Below are 17,075 nucleotides of genomic sequence, written 5' to 3'. Positions count from 1 at the left end.
GTGTGCAAAAAAACAAACAACCAACAACAACAACAACAAAAAAAACAGTAATTTAATTTGATGCCTCTACATAATATTCACCTGCATTAAGGAAATCACAGATTTGCAGAAAGGACATTAATACTAACCAAAAAAATATTATGGAGTAAAAAGTAAAGAGTGCTAGAGTCAAAACAACTAGAAATCATTTGATGAACTCTATATTTTGTTAACAATCGTGCAAATTCAGGAAAGGGTCCTTCTCCACCTACCAGATGTTGGTGTCCTTCTGTGGCACTACTTCTACACTTTGCTCTATTTTTCTCCTAGTAATGCACAGCTACACAAAACCATGTCAATTCAATAAGATAAATTAAAATTATTCTAAGACTGAAACATCCCTTCAGTTTTCCTAAGAAGCAAGTTTGTCTGACGGGTGCTGCACTGCACTTGTTTAGAAAATAAGGACATGAGAGCACAATCCCCTTCCTTATAATGCTTTTTCAACATCTTTGTCCATGACCTGAGTGGCCTTCTGTGTGAAAAAATCTAAGTTGAGAAAATCCATGTTGAGAAAATCCAGGTTTGTTCATCCCTTGTTCTCCAAGTTCAGAGCGCTAACAATGGCACTAGTTACAGGTGCAACTTGCAGACATAACTGCTTCTTCTTGTAACATCTCTGCTGCTGTCTGTACTGACACATAATCAACCACCACATCCGTAAGCATATAAGGTAACAGAGAATTGAAAACCATAAATATCAGCACTTATTTTTGCTTATTTGTTACTAATATTAGTAAAGTCTCAAAATACCGCAGTCAGCAGTCCTTCTCTATACTTTACAGTAATTTTATCCATGTACATCCATATCCAAAAATACAGAAACATTTGCTCAAAGTGAGAAGGATGATTTGAAAAGAAATTAATGAACATTAAATCATTCCTTTTCCAAACTGCCACCTTTCCCATTCCCTTCCTAAGGGCCATTACTGTCAGTGCTTCATTTCCCAATATCGTTATTTGATTTTTGTATCAACGTCACCAGAGGAAAAGGTTATCCCACGCTTAACATCTCAGTACAGCTTCTAGGATCAAAACTGAGTAACAGCAGAGAAAATTGTCAAGGAAAAATTATGAAAGAGAGATTTGACTTAAAATCAATAGCTTTGATTCTAATGCATTCATAGAACCACTTGCTTCCCCTTTTCCTTAAACTGGTTGTAAAATCTCTTGAGACAGAGGACTACTGTAGTGTATACATGCCTAATGACCCTATAGGGGCATATTTAAAAGAAGAAAGGAGATTTAGATAGCAATTTATAGGGGCTATCACAGCTCATTAAGTTATTTTCTTTTACATATGAAATCAGTTTAATTTATGAGACTTTTCACATTTATTATTTTACACTGCTTTTCCAGGGAAAAACAACAGGAAAGGGGGCAGAATTTGGCAGGCATGGATACAAAATCCTCCAAGGACTGCACATGGCTGAAAAAAATTCACCCTTCTGTCTGCTAAACATTCCCATCTCAAGACTTTGTTTCAAGATGCATTCTCATAATGAATAGCTGGAACTTGTCTGTAAGGCTGAGAGTAACAACACACAGTATTTAATTTCCAAACCCAGCTATATCCTATCCTGCAGAAGGCTGAATGCTGTTATTTCTTAGCACATCTTACTTTTCCCTGCTTGCAAGCATCTTGCCATGCATGATTCATGTTACATAACTCCAGCTTGTTAAAAACAACCGTTATTTTGCTAGGTAGCGCAATAGATTAATGAGGTAAATTCAGAACTTGCTTATTACAGAGTGCAGACTAAAGCTGCTCTCTAATAATATGCCTCTGCAACATTAACCAAATATATAAGCAACTGCACCAGAACTTGTTACATTCAAAGTTAATTCAATCTTGCAAATGCAGGACGCTGTATTTTAGACTAATCAGCATCTCGTCTCACACCACAATATGCAAACTCACTGGTGCATATGTACTTCATTTTTACAAGTGACCCCCCCCGGCACCCCATTCATTAGAGGATAACAGCTGAATATTGAACCAATTAATTCTCTTGTACGAACTCTGCAGTGCTTTAATTTTTTGGGTTGCCTTTGATGAGACAAAATGCTCTGCCCTTAGCCAGCTGCAAAAGGCTCGTGCTTCTCAACAACTTATTCTTCTTACTCATATCCCTGTTTTGGTTACAAGCATAAAGCCACAGCTAAAGAGGGTTAAGCAGGCTTCCTGCCGATGCTCTGCAAGAAGCGAGCCTCCCTGCTCCACCAGGGCACAGCAGTCTCTTCAACCGTTCACACTCAGCATTACTCAGCAATATCAGGGCCACATTCCAGGATCCCTGCACGCCCAACTGGGAATGTGTCCTCCATATTACGGAAGGGATGTGCCCCCCCACAGCAACTCATCGCCTGACCATCCTGCTCCTTCCAGCCGAGGTGCATCCAGTGACAAGCTCTGTGCAGCGAGCCATTGCAACACGACTGGATTCTCTTCTCCGGGAGAAAATCACTACATAAGCTGCCCCACACCTGGCACCAGCACGAAGGTGACGGCGAGCAGCTGGCAACCCCAGCACAGGGCAGGCACAGCACACAGCTGTGCGACCTGGAAGTGGGTCTGAGCCCGCTGCACCACAGGGGAAGGGAGGGAGAAAAGGCAGCGCTGCTCAGTGCAGGAAGACGGGGAGGCCATGAGTGTTTCCTGTTGTGCAGCTGAAACAAGCAAAGACGTCATTACACTCACACTCCCTCAGGGTGTCAGCAGATTGAGGGCCAAAGTTCAGACGTTTCCAACGTGCGGTGAGGAGGGAGATTTTGGAGAAACCAGCAGCGGCTTCTCTGCGCTTGCACAGCAAAACAGATGAGCAGTGTGTTACCAGGCTCAGCTGCAAAGCATCCTATGTGACTAGAAACAATATTTGCTCAGGAGCCATGCTGCTCTGGTTTTTCTTGTTCAGCTTGTGTAAGGAATATTACTGCAGTGTGGTGATGCACTCGCCTCTCACTGCAGCCCATACTTCTGCTAGCATCAGGAAATGAAGCCTTACACATTTCTGGATCCCACAGAGTGAAACATGTTTTCTGTATGCATTTAGGGAAAAACTGGAGTGCAAAACTACGGGATCCTCTTGTTGGAGACAGCTGACAACCCAGCAAAGTGAGTGCAGATGCTTCTATTTAATTTTCCTCCTGCCTTTCTGAAGCAAATAAGAGCACAATGTATGGAAGTCTGTGAAGGCGCAGGAACTGCGCCATAGTATTTGGTAACTCCTCCTCTGGCCCTAACTAAATCATTAGCACCCTTATCAGGCAGGTAGAGGGAGAGGCCAGCTTTCAGCCCTACCTACTGCTACCGCCCTCTTAAACAAAACACTGCAAAGCTTTTTTGATGGAAAGCGTCATTAGGGATTCATACGAGAGTGCTGGGAAGTCTCCATATCCACTGTTGGACAGCCATTCAGAGCAGCCATAGGAAGTGGTGTGGGTGCAGCTGGTTCTCATACAGGCAGAGCCCACAGCACATTCTTACCAGTGGCACAGGCTCTAGGACTATTTTCCTTAGTGTATCAACAGCACATCAAAATATAGTGATAAAACCATTCACTCACAGTGAAAATGTCCCAACAGCATCTGCTGGGCTCTGGGACATCAGACTTTCCCTCTGCATGCTGAGACAGACTGGGCAGCAGTGCTCCAGTTGACATGAGATGATTTTCAAATAGCGGCACATAATTCAATGTACCTCAATGGAAAACATCATAAGGAGTTTGGAAAACACCCATCCCGATCCTCATCTCATACTACCATCCCTACTTGAAGAGGTTTTTTGCTGTTTGTGCAGTAACCATCCTGTGGCCATACCACCAACTGAAGCCAGCCTTTCAGCCTCAGTAAAACTCAGTTGAAACTAGGGAACCACCAGCCTGTACCTCAAAGTTATATTAAATCATATCTGTTGCTGGACACATACAACACCACTGGATTACTAGCTGCTCATTTTACTAAAATAACGTCAAAGATAACATTTTTACAATCAAACTTTTTAACTAAACATTTTGGAAATGCTTTTAAAAATATGTCCTTCTACAAGGATACGAGCTGGTTTAATTTCTATCCTCTGCTTCAGAGTCAAGTTGTTTAGAGACAGCTTATCTTGAAGATTCATTGCCCAGATAGCACGAAGAAACTTCTACTGCGGCTTGTTCTTACGTTAACTAGAGTCTTAAACTTGAAGTTTGTCAATGTGACATTACTATACATAGGTGAACACCTATATATGCCATATATTGTCTGTTAAACAACAGACTACAGAAAGCAACAGCAGCGTTTTTATATATTCATCCACATGCCAAAAGCTAGTCTTCAGGTAATCACATCTTCCTGCTCCATTAGTTGAGGTAAGATATATGCCATCTTTATCATGGTTTGACATGAGAAAGTTCCATCTCATCTAGACAATACACTTTGTACCAAATTATGACCAAAATATTTTCAGAAGAGTTGTATCTATTGTGGTTTTTTATTTAAGCTTCAAAACTTAAAGCAAACGGACACATGCAAACTGAACCGGTATCACTGTTGGTGCCCTTTTACAGTGATGAAAATGTGTGCTTTTTCACTCCACAACAGAAATCAGTTGTGGTAAATACAAATACATATGGAAAACAACTCTTAAAGTTGGCTACCTACAAAATATTTAACATCTTTAGAGATCCACACAAATTCAATTATACTCTTACCCTTTACAACCCATCTGTGTAATACTTAGAACAAAACCACTATAGTGTATCACTAGGGAATTTAAACTACTTACAAAGGTTTTAATAATTCTTTTGCTTCCACTGGAAACAATGTCTGAGAGGTGCAAATGGAAAAGCCATTATCTTGAGATTTTTTTGTTGAACTGTCTCATTATTAAGGGAATTCCCTCAAGCAGTCCTATAAACAGATCATTCAAATAACTTGTGCTGCCTTTATGAGGAAAACAAGGCAAATGAAGACGACAAGATCCAAACTGCCCAACATCAGCAAGGAAACATTTACCTTAAAACACATGTGATAGAGAACACAGAAGTGTGGGGCTTTTTATCACCATGTTTGGAAACCAGTCTAGATGCAGCATCACGAGTGACTGTCCCTGTGAAAGGATATGATCCAACCACAAGTAAAGCCAGGGCCATCAGAAAGTACTCAAATGTCTCCCAGTCTCTATTCCCACATACCTCAGAACATTTCCACATAGAAGGCCACATGTTCACAAGCTACGGGGAAAAAAACGATGCATTGCAAAGAAAAAAAAACACTGCTGTGAAATAAGGCTTGAGTTTATGACGAAAATACAAACCTTGTCTTTCAAATGGGATGATCCCATTCACTTAAGGTATGCATTACTGTTAACAGGCAGATGTGTATGCATGTTTTGCGTGTATACATACACACACTCATGTATGTATACACACACACAAATGGATAAATGAAAGTGATTTGGCTGAATGGAACCAAACCCATGTGAATGTAGCTATCTTTACATAAAGGATCAAATTAAGGAGACTCACTAGACAGAACACATTTTGGAAGCTAAGCATGGAAAAGACAAGTGATCACTTTGAGGCTTCCTCAAGTATTTATATTTTATTTCAAATGTCTAATCATGATAAAACAGATCTGAAACCCAAGCTCAAGAACCTGCAGTTTTCAACAATAGGTAGCCTAATTTCAAGAAACCAAAAGCAATTGCAAAAATATTTATTGAAATTGCTTTCATGGAAACAATGAGAAAACACTATAAAAATGTTAAAAATATTAAATCAACTTGACTGCTGCTGTACCTCATGAATTCAACAAGATCCTAGGCAACAATAATATTTAGAATAAATATTTTCCTTATGGGAATAGCATTTTCCCCTCAAATTGACCAGATGATATCAATTAAAAAACACAACACAAAGATTAGATACAGAAAACCCATCTACTGACTTAAAAACAAAACCGTACTCCAGTGAGTACAGTGCTTGTTTAAGATTACATTTACTTTTCTTTTCCAAAGATCTTCTTTCGCGGGTTATTTTCCCTTAAAATTTTTGAACTAATTTCACTTTTGACAAAAATGTATCCATCAACACTTGAGAACCCAACCACTGCGCTGCAAAATACTGCACAAACACAACATTAATATATCGAAGATAAATCCAACACTGATTTCAAAATTAAGCCTACTTAAAAAAAAAAAAAAAAGGGAGACAAGAAGATAAATAAATAAATAATTGTCATACAAAAATACAGTAATTTTCTACGTAAGACACCATCTGTTCCAAAAACAAACAAACAAAAAAAGCATGCTGCAGCAAGCCACAGGAGCTACAGCTATGAAAAGCCCTTGTAGAGGAGCCAAAAGCTGTACTGAGCAGTTTTAGGGGCTGTGGAAAGAAAGCCATACTAGCCATTGCAAGAAGGAGGCAGCCCACAAGGTGCTGTGTGGGACCTTACCATCTCTCCCAATACATTCCAGGAGGGCGGCTCACACCGTGGGAGCCTAGGGCTGGAGCCTGATGATGCACCAGCAAGGCAGATACTGAAAATAACTGTCAGTTACCTGAGGTTATGGGGTTTTGCTACACCTGTTTCACAGAGAGGTATGATTCCTCTCCAGAGCTACAGACATTGAATATTGAATTTACCTAACTCCTCCACAGACTGTCCCTCTGCTGATGCTTCCTCCTGCTCTTTTACTACTATCTTGACCCAGATGTAGTTTACAGAACACAGGACCGGACATCCTCATATGCCTACTACTCTGAAGGCTCATTAAAAACAGGAGCTGCTACTACACACCAGATGCTTGTTCACAGTTGTGTGCCTTACAGCAAATCGCATATAAGTTTTCCAGCCAGTTGGGCAAAGAGGAAATCAGGAGAGACTCAGATCAAAGAAATAATAAGGGGTGTGCTGTTATGGTTAGGGAGGCCAATTAAAGTATGCATCCCTTTCTTTCCAGCTGGCAAAGCCTTAGGTACTTGGGATTAGACAGTAAGTTTAATAATAACATATTATATTCTAATATTCTATTATTCATCGGGCATCTTAAAAAGATACCCTACCTTTCTAGCCATTGGTTGCAACAGCACACCAACTACGGGCTTCAGGGCACGGTTTGAGTTCCTCAGACCATGCTTTCACTCTCCATCACCTCCACATAACAAACAATGGAATTACAGAACCCTGGGCAATTAGGAGACCATACCTGGATTAGAGGGAATTCATGAGCCAACATATTATCATAGCTCTAATTAATAAAATAGTAAACTCTGCAATTACAGTGGCTTGTACACATACCTCAGGGTATGCAGTAAGGCACAAATTTAGAAATGGAATGCTTCCAACAACCAACAACAACTTAAACAGGCAAGGATCCTTATCAAACAATTAGGTTACTCAAGAACTACTCCAATAACTGGCCCCTTTTGCCCAAGGTTATATGTTTTAAAATCATGTCATAAGCTTTGGTTGATACAGGCTTTTTCCTATTTATTTTTTATTTTCACTTTAGCACAATAAAAAAAAAAGTTCACCTCCCCTTTCGTTAATCAACCAACAGGTACAATGCTCTTTTAAAGTTGCATTTAAAAGTGTGAAACTGCAAAGAAAAACCCAAAGATCAATGTTAAGCAACTGCAGCTCAGCATTACTTCAATACTGAGCTTTACACAGAAAACAAAATACATAGGACAGATCAGTTATACCACAATCCTATTATGAACACTGTTTTCTTATGTCTTTTTTTTTTTTTAATGCTAAACAATACAAGCAGAAAAAAAAAGAAAAAAATAACAAGAAAAGACAAACAAGAAAGCCTCAGCAATAACATCATCTCAAACAAGGAGGTATAAAACCACATTAAAAAAAATAAAAATGGCAGTATGCACAAACTGAGATGAAATGCAGATTTCTCAAATCCTCTTCAGAAGCAGTTCCAGACCCAAGTGATAAGGTTTCACTGATCAAGCAAGCATACAAGTAGGTAATGTACAGTACAGAACCGCATTTCTTTGGCCAAGAAAAACACGGGTATAACCCCACCACTCAAGTTATATAATTAAACTGGGAAGCATAGCTGTTTTCTAGTACATCAGGCTGTAAATAGCCACAAAATCTATTTATTATACTCTTGGTTTGCCAGACAGCCCACTTGACAGAGAAAGCGTCTGTCCAAAATTCGTTTAATTTATTCCCTTGCTTGCTAGTTAAGTGGGCTGAACTATTGAGCAGGATCAAATGATACTGCAACTGAAATAAATCAAAACAGTGCATAAGCAAACGTAAAGAAAATTATCTGCAAGCATCAAGCAAGGTAAGAAGGTGTTTCTCATTGCATTCTGAGGGTAATTCTTTTGAGGAGGAATCAGTGCAAATCAGAGGATGCTACCACCAAAGCAATGATGGTGATTTTTAATCAATCTTAGTTACTCATCAAAACAAGCACGTATGGTTTACAATTTGACAGGGACTTCAAAGCTGAAATACTAATATTTTTTAGGTTGAGGACTTAAAGTTAGAGGGAGACTTGATCTGACTAAAATAACTTCTTGAAGACAATTATAATCCACTGCCAGTCATACTCAAACCTCCCCTTAACATATTACTAAACTTCCCCTCTAGGCTTTCATTCACTGTACATCCAGAAATGTCTAGGTAGTACCCTTCTCACTTTCTTCTTGAATTACTAAGGCAGTGTGTGAGAGAGAAAGTAAATTATAAAGTTTCACTCCATTTGCAGAAAATATGCTGCACTGAAGTTTTGAAGAGATGTGTGTAAAGGAACCCCACTGTCCCACGTCTTTCTCTTGCCTGCCAGGTAGAGGGTGATCTGGAGAGCAAGGGAAGGAAAATCAGGGAATGCCTGCAGAAAGCTACTTCACAATTTCTGTTAAAGAACGAGCAAGAAACAAGATGCACCATTGTAAAGCATCACAGAGGACACAGACCAAAACTAAAGCAAAAGTTCCTATCCTTACACACTTACCTTCTACAAGTGAATGCGTCCAGACTAGCTTTCCCTAGTGGAAGACTAGGGAAACTGAAATATGTACAAACCAGAAGCAAAACAAACATTAACATGATGCTGTAATGTTGACTTTGCTCCAAAAGAGAGATTTTGGAGGACCCAATATATGCTCATTTCCTTCCCTATTACTCTCTCAACTCTCTGCTGAGCTTGTTCATAAGAGCACTACAGACAGTGATGAATATTTGCCTACAAAAAGACCGTTAACCAACTTAATGGAATCAGGGTGGCAACCCTGCCTATGGCAGGGAGGTTGGAACTAGATAATCTTTAAGGTCCCTTTCAACCTAAGCCATTCTATCTGACAACAGTTTTCAACTATTAATAAGCTAAGCTAAAAGCAAAGAAGAGAATATTAATATTCTTTGTCATCCCTTTGTCTCCTGACATTTTGCGGACAAAGTCCTGGCAATAACAAATTAAACCATGGAAACTTTCATCCTAGTATGTACCAGTACTAATCTTACTCCTTTAAAAAAAAAATGTAGCTATCTCAAACATGTACTATTAGTTACACCATCATATGCAGTGGTTTTATTAATACACAATAATTTTCTACCAATAATTAACACTGCTCAGTATGATAAATTACGTCAAAGATGAGTAAAGATTTGTATATATTTTTAATTAGTAATTAAGTAGATCAGAGATTAAAAATAATGATGTGAACAATACATATGTAATACGAATCAAATCTGACAGATAACTTAATACCGCTTGTTCCATCCTAACTTCATTGCCACCATACCAAACTACTGGGGACGTAGAGACAAAGTATTTGGAATTGCTCTAGCTCTCAAAGAAACACCATCCTGTGAAGTTTTATTTCACCGACATCATGTCAACATCACAAAGCATTATTTCAATAACATCATTTCCAACTGAAGTGTATTATAAATGACTCCTACTCTTACACTTAACCACAACTGCACATCACAATTAAATACATATATCTTAGGCATTATTTGAGCTTTAAGGAAACAAAAATTCTAGCCGAACAGAACAGTCAAAATATTCTCTAGCTTGCAAAAGAATCTTGCTGCTACTCTAAGGTCATGCACAAAAATAATAGAATGGACCACAAGTCCTGTTTGACACAATTTTACTAAGAATTTTGAAAGCAATTATATTGACATAACTTTGCAGAGATGTCAAAACAAAGCTGCTTTACTCTGAGCCTAGTATCGTGACCTTCCCTGGTAATCAAAACAGACTATCATATCACACAGCACTAAGAAGTCTGATGATATGGTCTGAAAGTTCATAGTTGAATCGTATCTTTACCGGTGTAGAAACTTTTATTGACTACAAGAGCATTGGGATTTAATTCTAGGAGTCTAGGAACATCTGGTCAAATATGAGTAACTCTCTCACTAGAGAACTATTTCCAGCTACAAAAACCATCTTCCTAAACATAGCTGATGTAAAATGGGAAAAAGTCAAAGTTTGTCTCTCTCTGTTGTCACAGGAGACTGAGCTGGACTCCCTCTTCTATAACGTTAACAGTAGAGTTTTAGAAACTCAAAACTCATGATGAATCTCTGTTCACAGTTGTCACAGAGGATGCAGTTAGGCACCGTCAGCATGCACGGATGTCAGCTACAGACGGGCTTACACTAATCTCTAGAGTGCTTCTTTACCATTGCTGATGCGTGTATGGAATGCTATGAAATCACTCTCAAACACCACCTAAAACTGGCAATAGAGCACACAGTGATACATTTTCCAGGTAAGTGAACTATTTCAAGTTGCTTCTGGAAGGCAAGGGACATGAAATTCCACATACTTTGAGGACCCTTCTGAACAGACCGCACTCAAATGCCATGCACACGATGACGAACACTGTTAATAGATGCCAGCAGCTCAGTCTCTGTTGAATACTGACTTTGGTCTAAACTAAATAGTTTTTGCTATAAACTAAATACTTCTTGCTCTAAACTAAATAGTGTCATGTCTTGTTGTCAAGGATGAGTAGCTCCAGTAATTATTCCATACTATTATTTCTTGACACACTAAACGTGTTTTGTTTTAATGCAAACCACAAATTGAAAATATATCAATACAGAGAAGGGGCCGTTTCTCGAATTTAACAGAAAAGAACAATACACACTGTCAAGCAAGACTAATTCTAATAACCCTGATCTGTCCTGTTAGCTTTTTTTTTTTTTTTTTTTTAAAACATAAAGCTGCTTTCTGCCTAAGCACAGACACTGCTTTATGGAAAAAAACTGTTCATTAAATAATCTTATTTCAACAAAATTAAACATTCTGCTCTATTACATTCTCCGAGATGATATCATGTTCTACTACACATAATTGGATATTTCTTTCAGCCTTTTAAATTGCTAATTAGAAAACATCCCATATTGCTCCTTCTACATAAGCCACTCAAGAAGGAATGCACACCCAGGCTCCAGCAGCAGCCCACCACCAAACCCAGCACTGGGAATTTCCAGGCACGCTACCAGAGTCCATTGAGGATGAGGTTAGCCCGGTCAGCCCAGGAGCAACACCAGTCCTCCGCAGCCAAAAATAGGTCCAACATTCACTATAAATTGCAGAAAATAATCTGTTATTGTTCTTGTTTATTTTTTCTGCTTTGGTATTTTGTGAGGGTTTTCTTACAAAGAGGATCAAAATATTTTACTGCATTACCTTTAAACGCCATCTGACTTTCTAATTTCAATTCCCCTTGGCTCCTCTAGTTTTTACCTTTCTACTGAACTGAGCTACACATGCAAATAATCTATCTGCTCTCCTTCAGACAGAATTTACTATAAACCACTATTTTAAAATTAAGCTTTCTATAGCAATCAAACATGGAGTTTCTCTTTTACAACACAAGAGCCATGAAAACATAACTTTTAATAATTACCATACATCTTTTTTTTTTTTTTACCTCTTCACAGCTTCCATAAATGAGAGATTTCAGCCAGAGTTGCAGGAGTTTATTACAGCTTAGCTAAGCTGCAACAAAGTGAACTTACATTCTTAATACGTGCTTTTTTTTTTTCCTGCAGGCAGAAATTTCTTTCATATTGGAGTGGCAATTTTCAGACTTAATAAGTGTATTAGAAGAGAACCGTCGAACACAAGTAAAATTGAAATAAAAACTAAAATCCACAATAAAATTATTTTCTGTTACACAAATTGAGGTGCAACAAATCAAACCCATGTGTGCATCAAGTGGCCATAAACACCTTACCAACTACTTTTGTACAATATTTACAGTTTTTACACCAGTTTTAGAAGTTTTACAGTTTTCCTATTGAGATCTGAACTACTCTGACAGGGGCAGAATGTGCATAAACACTCAGAAAAAAGGATAAAAATCACCACACAAACTCATCATACCAGCACAACCAAACACTGGGGGAGCTTCTATCAGATAATTACAACCACATTGTTGCAATGTAGAACTTTAAGACTACCATCACATTTTCTGGAGCATAAGCCCTGAGATTCCCATCCAAAGAAAGAGGGGGGAAAAAAAACCAAACAGCATATATAGGTTTTGGCTTACTCAAACACCTTTCCTGGCAATCACAGTAATAAGTGACAAAGGCAAAGGCAGCATTCAATTTCAAGAGAGCAGTAAAAGATGCATGCCTAGGGCAGGAGGAGGAAATACGGAAACACAGGCAATGCTGTCAGCATAAACAGTTGTGGTCCACATTCAACTGTTATTACTCTGGTTTACTGTTTTACAGGTGTACAAATGTGCCCAAAAGGCAAATGAAAATAAGCACCCAGAATGCACAAAACTTCCTCACGACATGAGGTAACTCCTATTCAGACTGTATTAATGATGGTGAGAAATTAATCACAAGAAAATAAGAAACAAGCAAAGAGACTTCTAACTTGACAGGCAACGTTACACATGACACTTGTATGTCCTCTGATTATTTCACATCGGGGATTTGTAAACAGCACATCAGACTGTTCCTGCAGCCCAAGTCCTCTCATCTCTCTTCCACGTCCGTAACTTAGTGAGAAAGATTCTGAGGAAGAAGCTTACTAGGGACATCCCAGTGCTAATGAGTGGTTAGTTAATGTCAATTGTTTCACTTATAAGCAAAGCTCTTTATTCTAAAACCAGAAGTATGTGGTGCCTCTTGCTTGCCTCTTGAGCAAAGAAGCCAAAGAGTGGATGTTCCCAGAGGCTCACACAGTCTTTACACTGACTGATGACTTCTCAAAGTCCAAGGAGAGGCTCGTCAGTTGGTTACGATGGAAACACTTCCAACCCTTCCACCTACAAAGGATTTCTGCCTTCAGGATGTCAGACAAGTGCTAGTTTCACTTAAGAAAAATGCAGCCCTGATGAATTGCTTTTTAATATTTTCTGCTGAAATAGAACTGCTGTTGCAAAGTCTTCCTACAAAGAGAAACAAAACCGTACAAAGCTGCTATTTCCTAATAAAACGGCACAGACAGCTTGAAACTGACATTCTTATGTGATAATTCTGTGCTACTTTAATTAAAAGCAGCATCCAAAGTACTGATTGAAGCATACGAGTGCAAAACACTGTTCTCCATTTTCTATCTAGCTTGCGTCTCCCCTCACAATTTCTTTGCTTCTTCAGGAACTGCCAGACAGTTCCTCCTACTGACAAAAGGGGAGTTACATTACAGTAGAAAACCAAGTAATTTCAAAAATAGCTGTTTTAATCCATAGCACACTGCTTCAGAGACGCTGCTTATGAAATCTGTTAAGAAAAAACAAGCTGTCTCTTTAATAAAATAATTTTTAAAGCAGTTCCCCACAACCTATCAGATTTTTCAAATAGCAAAGGTACGCAGCCTGCACATACAGCATATTTCTTGGGCTCCCAAGAAGATCAGCAATTAACACTCCCTGAAGACTGGAACCCATCACACCTTCTGCTGGGATGACTGATGGTTTACAAGCAGGTGCTCTCAGGTTCAAACATCTCTTCTCCATTGATCGAGGCAAGACAAGTAAAGGACTATCCCCTCTTCACAATACGAGGAACCAGCCCTCACTGGACCCAGCTTAAAGTAGGAGCAAAGACAGCTGGAGAAAGCCAGAGCTTCAGTCTGATGGTAGTACCTGGAATTGTGACACAAGGAACCAAGTGGGAATGATCTGGATGTGCTAAACCCACCTGCAAAGCTGGATGCAGCATTATCAGTGTAGCCAACCACAGCACGCTACAAAACCATAACGTGCTGAAATGCAAAGATAGTTTGCTAGTATTTCATAACACCTGACAAGCCACATAACCAACCTTCCCACCTACAGCAACATGCAAACAGCAAGCATTGCCCTCCTGGATGGGACATGTTGCAGTATTAGCTAAGTAAATCCCCTGCACACAACACACAGCTCCCTGTTCCCCTTACCTGCCTGTAATGGTAATTCCCCTGCTGATGGCTTGAAAGCCATGAGAAGGAGGCCATGCAAAATGGTACTCATTACTTTCATTTCTGTGTAAACTTAGTTCAGAAAAACAGCAACCTGAATAAACATTGACATATCAGGCTTAAAAAGCTTCCAGCTCTATCACAAAGTTTGTCCCCATAACCGATGGCTAGCCGTATCACAAACAGTTAAAAGCCCAAAGAATGGCTTTGTGGGGTGCCACCACACAAACCAAACACGATGCACTGCCAAGGGCTCAGGCAGACACATGTACCATTATTCAGCAAGGACCACATGAATTCATATGGCTCTCTGTTTTGTCTTCATAGTAACAAGAAGGTTTGTAAACAGATCTCACATATGAGGCAATCAGTCACTTGAGAATCTAAAAATCTGCCTGCAAAGGGCCGATCTCTACTGCCATCGCCTTTGGGTGCACAATTAAAGGTCTCCTGAACGGGAGCCTCAGGGCAGGAGCTGCTCCTTCTGCTCCCAGCACAGCAGCGATGCTGACACCACTGCAGCGAGATGCGGACCCGGAGCAGTGCTGTATGCTGCAAACCTTCAACACTGGATTGCTCTATCAACAAAAGCGATGGCAGCACGTTGGTTTGTTCCACGCTGCCCTGTTGCTGTCCTTTGCACGGCTGACAACTACAGCAGCCTTAAATGCACTTAGAGGAGACGGCAGTGACTTTGAAGGCTCACGTGGGAAAAAGCCTCCCAGCCTCATCTAGACAGCAAACGCTTTTTGGAAGATGAGGCAAAGCAAAAAAAGGAAATCTCACGTAATCCATACCTAAAGATTCAGAAGCATCTGCTAACTGGAAGGGTAAGACAAGATTCAACTGTTAAAGAATACAATCTCCCGGTTACCGTGAGCCCACGCCAGCACGTCCACAGGCTGCAAACTCGGCGCTCCTATCGGTAGGGACAGACGCGCTGCTCGAGCCTGGCCGCTATCGCCTTCACGGCCAAAGCACGGCGGGCTCCGCGCCGGCACCCCCAACCCGGGGCGGCCTGAGGCCAGCAGATCCCTCGGCTCCCGCAGCCCCACAGCCGGCGCCCCGCCACAGCGGTACGCAGCGCGGGTGCGGGAGAAGCGAACAAATAAAGGAGCAAATAGAGCGGTACCCTCAGCTCAGAGGGCACGCGGGGTGCTCCGCGCCCCGTAACGTAGGAGCAAGGTCAGGGTTAAGGCAAACTTTGCTCTATTTCAGTAGGGGAGAAGGAAAATTACCCGGCTACACATTTCCACTGACGCTACTGCTATCAGTTTGATTTTGAAAACTGCCTAAGAATTACTGCAATAACGATAATTTAAAAAGCCCTTTAATATTTGAACAGAAGTTTAATTTCTGCCATTTCCATATTAAGAAAAAAAAAAAAAAGCATATCAAAACAACGTTTGCTCATCACCGCCGACTAACGCGAAAAACAGAGTTCCCTTTCTGGGAAACGGAACGCGGAGCGCCGTTATCGCGGGGCGACAAGGCGGACTCCCCCCGCACGGCCCGGCCCGGGGTTCCCCGGCCTCCGCCACGCCGCCCCGCCCCGCCGGGGCCCGCCACCGCCTCCCGGGAGCGCGGCGCGAGGTGGCCGCGCCGGGCGCGGACGTGCCGCTTACATAACTGCCGCCGGCCGCTCCGGTTACATAAGGGCTCGCGCCCCCGGCAGCCCCCGCGCCGCCGGCCGCCTCCCGCCGCCGCTCCCCGGAGGGAGCCCCGCGGGCGGGTCCCGGCCGAGCCCCTCGTTAACCCCCTTCCTGTGGCGTTCACACGTCATGGAACATTCCCGGAACGGGCCAACGTCCCACCCACTTCGGGGAACGGCCGCCGAGGCGCAGCGCGCGCACACGCGGCCCGGCGTCCCCGCACCCCCGCCCGGACCCCCCCTGCGGCCGCCGCCGCCGTCGCCGCGCCGGGTGGCCCCGGGAGCCCCCGCGAGGAGAGCGCGGCCCCCCCGCCGCCCGCCGGTGACCATGCCCCTTCCCCGCCGCGGGAGGGCATTACGCAAGGCGCTGCCCTCATCTGCATACGGTCGCCGGGTATTCCCCGCGCCGCTCGCGGCGTGACGCCCGCGCCCCCCGGCCGCCCCGCCGCACCGAGGCGGCACCCCGCCGGCCCCGGCCCCGCGCCGCCCCCGCTGTCAGCCGGGCGGGGGCGGTTGCGGCAGCGCTGCCGCTCACCTGGCGAGTGGCCGCGGAGAGCCCTCCTGGTGCCCTTTTGCTGCCGCCGCTCCCGCCGGGCGCTCTCGTCGCTCCGCGCCGGAGTGAGGTGGCCGGCGGCGTTGCTTTATATAAGGACCGACAGCGGTATTCCAGCAGCCAAAGGGGCGTCTGTTTCACGTATTTATCTTAAGGTAGATCATCGCTCTCCCTCCGCTCGGCAGAGACCGGCATCGGCGAGGCGGCGGGCGGAAGGGAGAGAGAGAGGGAGGGAGGGAGAGAGGGAGGGAGCCGCGCTCCGCAGCCGCTCGGCCGGGCTATTCCTGGCAGCGCTTCCCAGCGCACAAGTTGCAGGGCGGCGAGCGCGGGGAGCGCGCCGCGCGTGACGTCACCGGGTCCCCCCGCGCGCCGGCGGGGAGCGAGCGGGGCGCGAGCGGCAGCGCCCGGCCGCGGGGTGATGGGCG

At 42.6% G+C, this 17,075-nt stretch overlaps 1 protein-coding gene across 5 annotated transcripts in view; it reads right to left on the bottom strand.

Annotated features, from left to right (window-relative positions):
- The window catches only part of HIVEP2 (HIVEP zinc finger 2), a 125,807-nt gene extending 109,036 nt beyond the window's left edge, over nt 1-16,771 (bottom strand). For 2 of the 5 annotated variants that reach the window (XM_085217153.1, XM_085217155.1), the window contains exon 1: nt 16,633-16,771. The gene's annotated coding sequence lies outside the window, so the exon portion shown is untranslated. Of the gene's footprint in view, nt 1-16,071; nt 16,205-16,632 lie in introns of those variants that run through there. The other 3 variants (XM_085217154.1, XM_085217158.1, XM_085217156.1) reach the window with 2 other exon arrangements.
- Nucleotides 16,772-17,075: the final 304 nt, after the last annotated feature.

The sequence above is a fragment of the Meleagris gallopavo genome, chromosome 2 (genome assembly GCF_905368555.1).
Source record: "Meleagris gallopavo chromosome 2, MGAL_WU_HG_1.1, whole genome shotgun sequence".
In the NCBI taxonomy this organism is placed as follows: domain Eukaryota; kingdom Metazoa; phylum Chordata; class Aves; order Galliformes; family Phasianidae; genus Meleagris; species Meleagris gallopavo.
This window is presented reverse-complemented; position numbering and strand designations above follow the sequence as displayed.